An 8,343-nucleotide genomic window follows, 5' to 3' on the forward strand; every position below is an offset into this window, starting at 1 on the left:
AGCGCTGGTTGAATAATGGAGATTATTTGAAGAATGATGAAAAAAAAAACTAAAAAACAGCCCTACTTTTGCAGACTGGTCCTAGGTTGAGAGTTTTACATCTCTCGATCAACCACTGCAGTTCAATTCTCTGGACTTCCTAGGTCGTTAACTACCAGAAGAAGAGGAACTCGAACAATCTGCTCTTTTAACCAGTGTGTCCAGGGGAGAGCGCGAACGCAGTCCCCCACTACCATAAATTATGCAGTCGAGATTCCCACATTTGGGGAATTCGCAGGGGTCAGCACAACCGGAGTGCAATGGCCGAGCCTCGCCCTGGGTGAACCACCTTCCTGATCATGGTGTCTCCCCTGCCAGGTAAGTATGAATTCCCAGGCCTCCCGTCAGAGGCACCGTGTCCCTCTCCGCAATCCTCACCAACGGTCGGACAATCAAACACACACCTGATTCAACTCATCAGGTCATTCGTAAAAACTCCAAGAGATAAGAGAGAGACATCAAAAACCTGCAGAGTCGGGCTCTTTTGCTGTTGTTGTTGTGGATGATGTTGTTTTCATGCTCCGGATCCATGAGCCAAAAATCAATTTCATACGCGGTCACCGGATAGTGGACGAATCAGATGTTAAACGAGATAAGAACAGAGTTGTTGTTTTTTTTTCCCTCTCACACCACCATTACCTGTATAGCATATGATCACCTACAACACCTTTAAAGCACCCATACACAGCAATATACGTTACTTCCATTAACACCTGCTGCCACACAAGACTAAAACATCTCTTTCATTGAACACAGTTTTTGGGGGTGCACCGTTCCCAGAAGTACTGCAATACCGGGTCGATGCGTGGAGTGGACGGAGCAAGCCCCTCTTCCATCTCCCAGTTCCAAAAATCAATTTAATATATGGTGCCCGGGTAGGGCACGTATCAGATATTAAACTGATAAGAACAGATTTTTTCTTTCGAAAAAAGTTTATTGTCACATTGTTTCATTCCATTCTTTCAATATCCATTTTTTCCTTATAAAATCACATTTTTGCACATATCTTAAAACAACAAAAAGGACATAAGTTACAGTTAAAAATCAGTTATGTTGATGTGTTGTGTAAAAGTCCATGTATGTTGTGTGTTGTTTTAAAGTAAAGGTAAAATGGATTAAAATAAAATAGGAATGCAAATATAAAACAATAAAACAATAAAATATGCCAAATAAAACATCTCTTGTACAGGATCGAGGGTGAGTCCCTATCAAGAATGTCCATTCACTCCAGGTCTCCAGAACAGGCCCCAGACTCCTCGCTTCCAGTGCCCAGCGGAGATCCCCTCTCCTCCGGCCCGCTGGCCCGCTGTTCCCGTAGCCAGAGTGGTGAGGGTGCATCTACGGGCGGCCAGGTACGGTGGCGGCCGGGACCTTCTCCGTGTGACCTCGGCCCCCCCATCCGAATAACGACGTGCGGCCCACCCTGCAGCGTTGATGTTATCCTCTGCTCGCACGCGTGGAGGGGGACCGTCACGCGTTTCCCCACCAGCAGGTTTCTGGTGACCCAGATGGCATCCTTGATGTGGTTGAGGGTGAGCCAGAGCGAGGCAAACGTTGGTGGTGTCAACTCCTTCAAGCCCTGACCCACCCCCAGGATGGCGAGCTTATAGTCCACCTGGGCCCCACCCGCTGGCAGGCACGGGAAAAACAGGGGGCCTGTCTTGGCCCACAGGTCCCGCGCAGCGCCGCACTCCCAGAGCAGATGTTGAACGGTCTCCGGGGAACCACATCCGGACCGTGGGCAGGTGGAGTTTTTGGCCATGCCTCTGGAGTGCATGACCGCCCTGACCGGGAGGATCTCATGAGCCACCATCCACGACAGGTCCTTAAGCCTGTTCTGGAGAGCTGGGTGGGCTGCGTTCCTCCAAACGTCTTTGGCCTCACCTAGTGTGAGGCCTGGAACTGGACTCCCCGATTCTCGATCCTGCACAAGAGAGACGAGAGACTTGTGATTAGTTAAAACAGTGGCATCATTTGTTTCTAAAAGATATTTCTTTAAAAATTTCTTAATAAAACTATGCTCTTTTGACAAATTAAAAGACACTGGACTTTTAAGATCAATGGGTAAAATTTTCAAACTTCTTAGGTATGACCCCATCCAGAATCGGGTCATGGCTGCTGTCTTGTGTTCTCTGGATGGGGTCAGTGCATACTGGATATGGAGGGCGGCAAAGCGGCTGCCTAAAAACAGGTGGGGGTCTGGGAGGCCTTTCCCGCCATTCTCTTTTTTCTTTTTAACGACCTCCCTCTTGATTCGTTCCCACTTGGACCCCCACAGGAAATAAAATACCGCCCTCTCCAACTTAGCCAGGAATCGTCTTGGGGGACTAAAAACAGAACAGACAAGTAAAATTAGTGGTAAAATCACTGCTTTAAAAATTAAAATCTTGCCTTCTAACGTCAGTTGTCTTAGTCCCCAAAAGCCCAGTCTTTGTCTGACTTTCCCTAACATGTCAGTCCAGTTTCCTGGTCCTCCACCCTCCCTGTCAAATTTTACTCCTAAAATTTTCAAATCCTTTTCTTTAAAATCCAAATCTAGTCCTCCTGTGTCCACGTCGCCCCACGGCCCGAAGAGCAGGGCCTCGGACTTACTCCTGTTAAGCTTGGCGCCCGAGGCCCGACCGTACCAGTCAGTCAAGTCCATTGCTCTTCGTACTGATAAAAAGTCAGTCGCTAAAAGGGTCACGTCATCCATATATAAAACGCAGGTCGCCGTCAGTCCACCAGTTCCTGGGATATCTAGTCCTTTAATCCATTTATCCCTTCTCAAGATCTGTGCCAGTGGCTCAATACAAGCCACATACAGAAGGGGAGATAAAGGACACCCCTGACGGACACCGCTGTGGATATTTACAGCTTTGGAAAGATGCCCATTTGCAAGAAATTTGCTGCTTAAGCCCTCATACAGCAGTCCCACCCAAGCTATAAACCTCTCTGGAAAGCCCATTTTTTGCAGTACCTGAAGGAGGTACTGGTGCGAGACCCGATCAAAAGCTTTTTCAAAGTCTAAATTTAGGACTACAAGCCTAATGTTTCTGTCTCTCGCATAACAGATGGCGTCTCTGATCAGTACCAGGCTGTCCGTGATCTTCCTGCCGGGCACAGCGCAAGCTTGATCCAGGTGGATTACGTCCTCTAAAACAGTCGACATGCGTGTAGCTAAAATCTTACTAAAAAGTTTACAATCATAATTTAAAAGAGTGATTGGTCGCCAGTTTCTCAAGTCAGTCTTGTCTCCTTTTTTGTACAGTAATGTAACTATCCCTACTCTAAAGCTGTCTGGAAGTCTGTCAAGAGTCTCAAATTCTTTAAAAACTGTAAGTAAGTCATGTGCTAAAATGTCCCAGAAAGTCAGATAAAACTCAAAGGGGAGTCCGTCCATGCCCGGGGACTTCCCCTTCTTAAAACCCTTTAAAGCTTTTTCCAATTCTAAAAGATTAAAATCCTGGGATAAAAGCACATTTGGACTCTTAACTTTTTTATCTAAAAACCCTAAAACTTCCTCTAAGATGCCATTGTGTACCTCTTTAGTGCCGTATAAATTACTGTAAAAACTTTCAATTTCCCCTAAAATCAGGTCAGTTGTATTTACTTCCCCCCCTCTAAAAGTTTTTAAAATATTGATCGACCCTCCCCGAGCTATTGTCTTTTTAAAAAAATACCTGGTACACTTCTCTCCTTCCTCTAACTCCCTTTCTCTACATCTTAAAATTACACCTTTGCTCTTTGTTTCAGACAGATCTGACATTTCTTTCTTTACTTCTTTTATTTCATTTGTAAAATCCAATCCATTGTTTAAAAGGTTAAAATATCTCTGCAGTCTTTTTTGCAACCCCATCATGCGTCTTTTTTCTTTATTCTTTTTTTCTTTTCCAATTTGTTTAAAAAACCGTCCTGTCCTTTGTTTCACCATCTCCCACCACTGTGCACGTGAGTCGTAAAAGTCCTGGAGGGTCTGCCATTGGCTGAACTGCTCCCTATACTCACTAACCACTTCCTCGTCCTCTAATAGGGAACAGTTCAGCTTCCACAGCCCTCCCCCTGCAGTCACACCCGTGGGGAGTGAAAGAGTGCAAGACAGCATCATGTGGTCGGAAAAAAAGAGGGGGGTCAATGTAGCATCGGTCGGCGGGAGGTCCCTGGTAAAAATATAGTCAATTCGAGAGGCTCTGGCACCGTCACCACTGAACCAGGTGAAGCCTTCCTCTCTTTGATGCATTGTTTTAAAACAGTCAACTAACTTAAAATCTTTGACTACATTTTGTAATAAAACCGATGTCTTGTCGACCTTAAAATCCTCTCCTACCCTCCTTCTGTCCTTTTTTGATAATACACAATTAAAATCCCCTGCTACCACTAGGGGAGCCCTGCCTAGCATGTGGGGTTGCAAGTCTTCTAAAAGCTCATACCTGTTATTTTTTTCAGTAAAACCATACATATTTAAAATGTTAAGATCCTTACCTAAAAAAGTCAGATTTGCTAAAATTGCCCGCCCGTCCCTCACCACAGTGCTGCCCTTCACCAAAAGGTTGGGATTTTTTATTAAAATAGCAACACCGTCATTTTTGTTAAAATTGGACCCACTCCAAATGGAAAATCCTGGGGTCCAAATCTCCTCCCACTTCCTGTAATTTGTTAAAAAGGGCAAACCACATTCTTGCAATAAAAACACATCTGACTTAAAAGTTTTTAAAAAGGATAACACACTCTGTGCTCGCAAAGTAGACCTCACACTTCTCACATTGATTGTAGAGATAGTGAGGGCCATGAGCAGTATGGTTAAAAATACAAGCATTAATAGAAGGATAAAACCAAAAGACTGCAGAAAGTTACATTAAAATCATGTTATGTCATGTAGCACTTGCTTCTCCCTTTCCCCAGAAAAACTGGGATCAGGAGGGCAAATGCTCGCCGCCTCAGAGTCCACAGAGAGAACCTCTTGTGGCTCCTTCGGTGACGATGTTCTAAGCTTAACGTGCAAAAAGGAGACTTCATTGGGAGATTCTGCGGGCCACATACGGTCTAGATCTAACGAAGAGGAACTATCTAGCCGATGCGATGCCCGCAGCCTTTTCTCCTCTGTTTGAAGCAGAGGAGATCTCGCAGACCTTTTTTGCACCTGAGCATTGGGGAGTGAACCCTCGGATTCACCCCCACTATCCACCACACTAACCTCCGATACGGTGTAGAGTGAGGAAGCCGTTGCATCCTCCTCCTCCTCCTCCATTTTGTTTTCACTTCTCTCTTGTTGGGGAACGGCTTCCTCACTCTGTTCGCTGTTAAAACTTGACTCCGCCCCTGTGGCCGCCCCACTTCCTTCCTCCTGCCCACTCCCTGAGGCTGGCTGGGAAATAGAATTTCCCGCCAAAACCTCAGGGACCGCCTCCTCCTTCCTTTGCTCTTTTGTTTGTTCCACATGTGGGGCGGCCATTTTGTTGCCTTTCAGTTTGTTGGCAAAACTTTTAGGGCAATCTCTGTAGAGATGGGATGACTCCCCACAGAGGTTGCACCGCCTGCCATTGGTACACTCTTCAAAAGTATGACCAATTTCTCTGCATTTCCCACATATCATTTCCTGGCATGCTTCAGCTAAGTGCCCAAACTTTCCACATTTTCTACATAATTTGGGCATACCCTGGTAGTGAATGTAGCCTCTGTTCTCACCCAACACAATCATAGAAGGCAGATGCTTCAGGCCCTGGTAGCCCCCAGCGTCTTCCCATTGTTTAATGGGAATTCGCCAGGAGCATGTCCAAATACCATCCTCATCTAAAACCTTGACTGGCTGGCTTCGAACTGTGCAAAATCTGCCCAGCCAGACACAAATGTCCTCCCCAGTCACTGTCTCATTAAACATTCTAACAATCACAGTTTTAAGTGTGTTGTCAGAGAGCTTTTCAACAGTAAACATGGACAGCTGGGATTTAGCTACTTCAAATCTGTGCCAGAAATCATTCAGGTGGGAAACCGCTCTAAAACTAACATCAAATCCTTTGTTCAGGGGCAGAGTCACGATGCAATTCAGATCATCAGGTTTAAAATTTAGAGTTTTTTGGATCAGTTTCCTGGAGAAGTCAAGACGTGACATCCCCAGGAGCTTCCCCTCAACTTCTTTGAATAAAAAACGCACGCTGTGGTGCCTCCTCATGCCGGCACGGGCAGCCGACATAGTGGAGACACCAACAGCCTAAAACTTTAAAAAACAATAAATAAATAAATAAATATATTAAAAAGGTCTTACCTTAAAACAGAACCGGAATAAAAGCAGCTGGATCAATGTACCTCTCAAAAGTTTGGGGCTCAAGTCACTGAAGGACCCAAGCCGGAAAAACCTCCAAGAGGCGATCGCTGTCTCTACCCTAGGACCAGACACTTGATCTTAGCCAAAAGGCCGAGAAGCGATGACATAATGACGCAGAGGCGGGGGAGCCGTCAAAGGCCACGCCCACCTGGGCCGTGGCGAGAGGGTCTAAAGGTCGCCAGCAAACAAGCTCAGCTCACAGCAATACAAGCTCAGCTTGACTGTTGACACCGAAAATGGATCACAGCAGAGCGCACAACACGACACTTTGGAGTGCAACCTGGGATTTTGGACCAACAAACATTCTGCCCTAAAAGTGAGCGGGCAGACCAAAGCGTACGTCGTAGAGACTTGAAACTCTTGAGGGATGGTAGTACCCGCCCGGTCTACAACATCACCAAGGCTCGGCCCAATCGGCCCCAAGGTGGCGCTGCAGCGATCAGAAGTACGAAATGCCTCGTAACTCCTGAACCGTCCGTCGCAGACCCAAGTGTCTTACATCACCGGAATCCTTGGCTCGGGCCGAACAAGACGCAGGCCTCGGATTTGATGGTTGCGCTGGCGAGATTTTCGGGTATTTGGGATTTTGTGAAAAAGCTACTTTTGCACACTAGTCCTAGGTCTTTCGCCCGATCTGACCCAAACCGGTGCAGAAAGATTCCCTGGAGTCTGATTGCCGACAGCGATGGGGAAAAAAGTCGGAATTTCGATACACGTTGGCGACGGGACGCCAAAACGTTGGGAGTGGGCGAGGCGGGCTTTACTTAAATGGCCATAACTCTCCAACGGAATGAGACAATTACACCCAAGTCGGTACACCTGTGCACGGGCTCAGCCTGTGCTCAGGTGAAAAGGGATGTGGCGACTGGCCACTTGGTGGCGCTGTAAACAGTAAAAACAACAACATGAATACGGCCATAGGCGACTGTATGTCAGGTGATTTTTCACACATGCACAAGGTATTCATACCACATGATAGAACTCCTCATTCGGAACAACTTTGCTTCTAGGACCACTGCTGCCAATAAAAGCGCTGGTTGAATAATGGAGATTATTTGAAGAATGATGAAAAAAAAAACTAAAAAACAGCCCTACTTTTGCAGACTGGTCCTAGGTTGAGAGTTTTACATCTCTCGATCAACCACTGCAGTTCAATTCCCTGGACTTCCTAGGTCGTTAACTACCAGAAGAAGAGGAACTCGAACAATCTGCTCTTTTAACCAGTGTGTCCAGGGGAGAGCGCGAACGCAGTCCCCCACTACCATAAATTATGCAGTCGAGATTCCCACATTTGGGGAATTCGCAGGGGTCAGCACAACCGGAGTGCAATGGCCGAGCCTCGCCCTGGGTGAACCACCTTCCTGATCATGGTGTCTCCCCTGCCAGGTAAGTATGAATTCCCAGGCCTCCCGTCAGAGGCACCGTGTCCCTCTCCGCAATCCTCACCAACGGTCGGACAATCAAACACACACCTGATTCAACTCATCAGCTCATTCGTAAAAACTCCAAGAGATAAGAGAGAGACATCAAAAACCTGCAGAGTCGGGCTCTTTTGCTGTTGTTGTTGTGGATGATGTTGTTTTCATGCTCCGGATCCATGAGCCAAAAATCAATTTCATACGCGGCCACCGGATAGTGGACGAATCAGATGTTAAACGAGATAAGAACAGAGTTGTTGTTTTTTTTTCCCTCTCACACCACCATTACCTGTATAGCATATGATCACCTACAACACCTTTAAAGCACCCATACACAGCAATATACGTTACTTCCATTAACACCTGCTGCCACACAAGACTAAAACATCTCTTTCATTGAACACAGTTTTTGGGGGTGCACCGTTCCCAGAAGTACTGCAATACCGGGTCGATGCGTGGAGTGGACGGAGCAAGCCCCTCTTCCATCTCCCAGTTCCAAAAATCAATTTAATATATGGTGCCCGGGTAGGGCACGTATCAGATATTAAACTGATAAGAACAGATTTTTTTCTTTCGAAAAGTTTT

The 8,343-nt window shown here is 46.3% G+C and overlaps 2 non-coding genes and 2 pseudogenes across 2 annotated transcripts; all 4 read right to left on the reverse strand.

The window, feature by feature from the left end:
• Positions 1-201: 201 nt before the first annotated feature.
• Positions 202-365, reverse strand: LOC143726847 (U1 spliceosomal RNA). The gene has a single exon (XR_013199074.1). It is a non-coding gene; the product is annotated as a U1 spliceosomal RNA (small nuclear RNA).
• Positions 366-799: 434 nt separating this feature from the next.
• On the reverse strand, positions 800-976 carry LOC143727406 (U2 spliceosomal RNA; annotated as a pseudogene).
• Positions 977-7,570: 6,594 nt separating this feature from the next.
• On the reverse strand, positions 7,571-7,734 carry LOC143726848 (U1 spliceosomal RNA). The gene has a single exon (XR_013199075.1). It is a non-coding gene; the product is annotated as a U1 spliceosomal RNA (small nuclear RNA).
• Positions 7,735-8,168: 434 nt separating this feature from the next.
• On the reverse strand, positions 8,169-8,343 carry LOC143727318 (U2 spliceosomal RNA; annotated as a pseudogene).

This window comes from Siphateles boraxobius, unplaced genomic scaffold (genome assembly GCF_051911475.1).
Source record: "Siphateles boraxobius isolate OS27281-9 unplaced genomic scaffold, OSU_SipBor_1 77, whole genome shotgun sequence".
NCBI classification, from domain to species: Eukaryota; Metazoa; Chordata; class Actinopteri; order Cypriniformes; family Leuciscidae; genus Siphateles; species Siphateles boraxobius.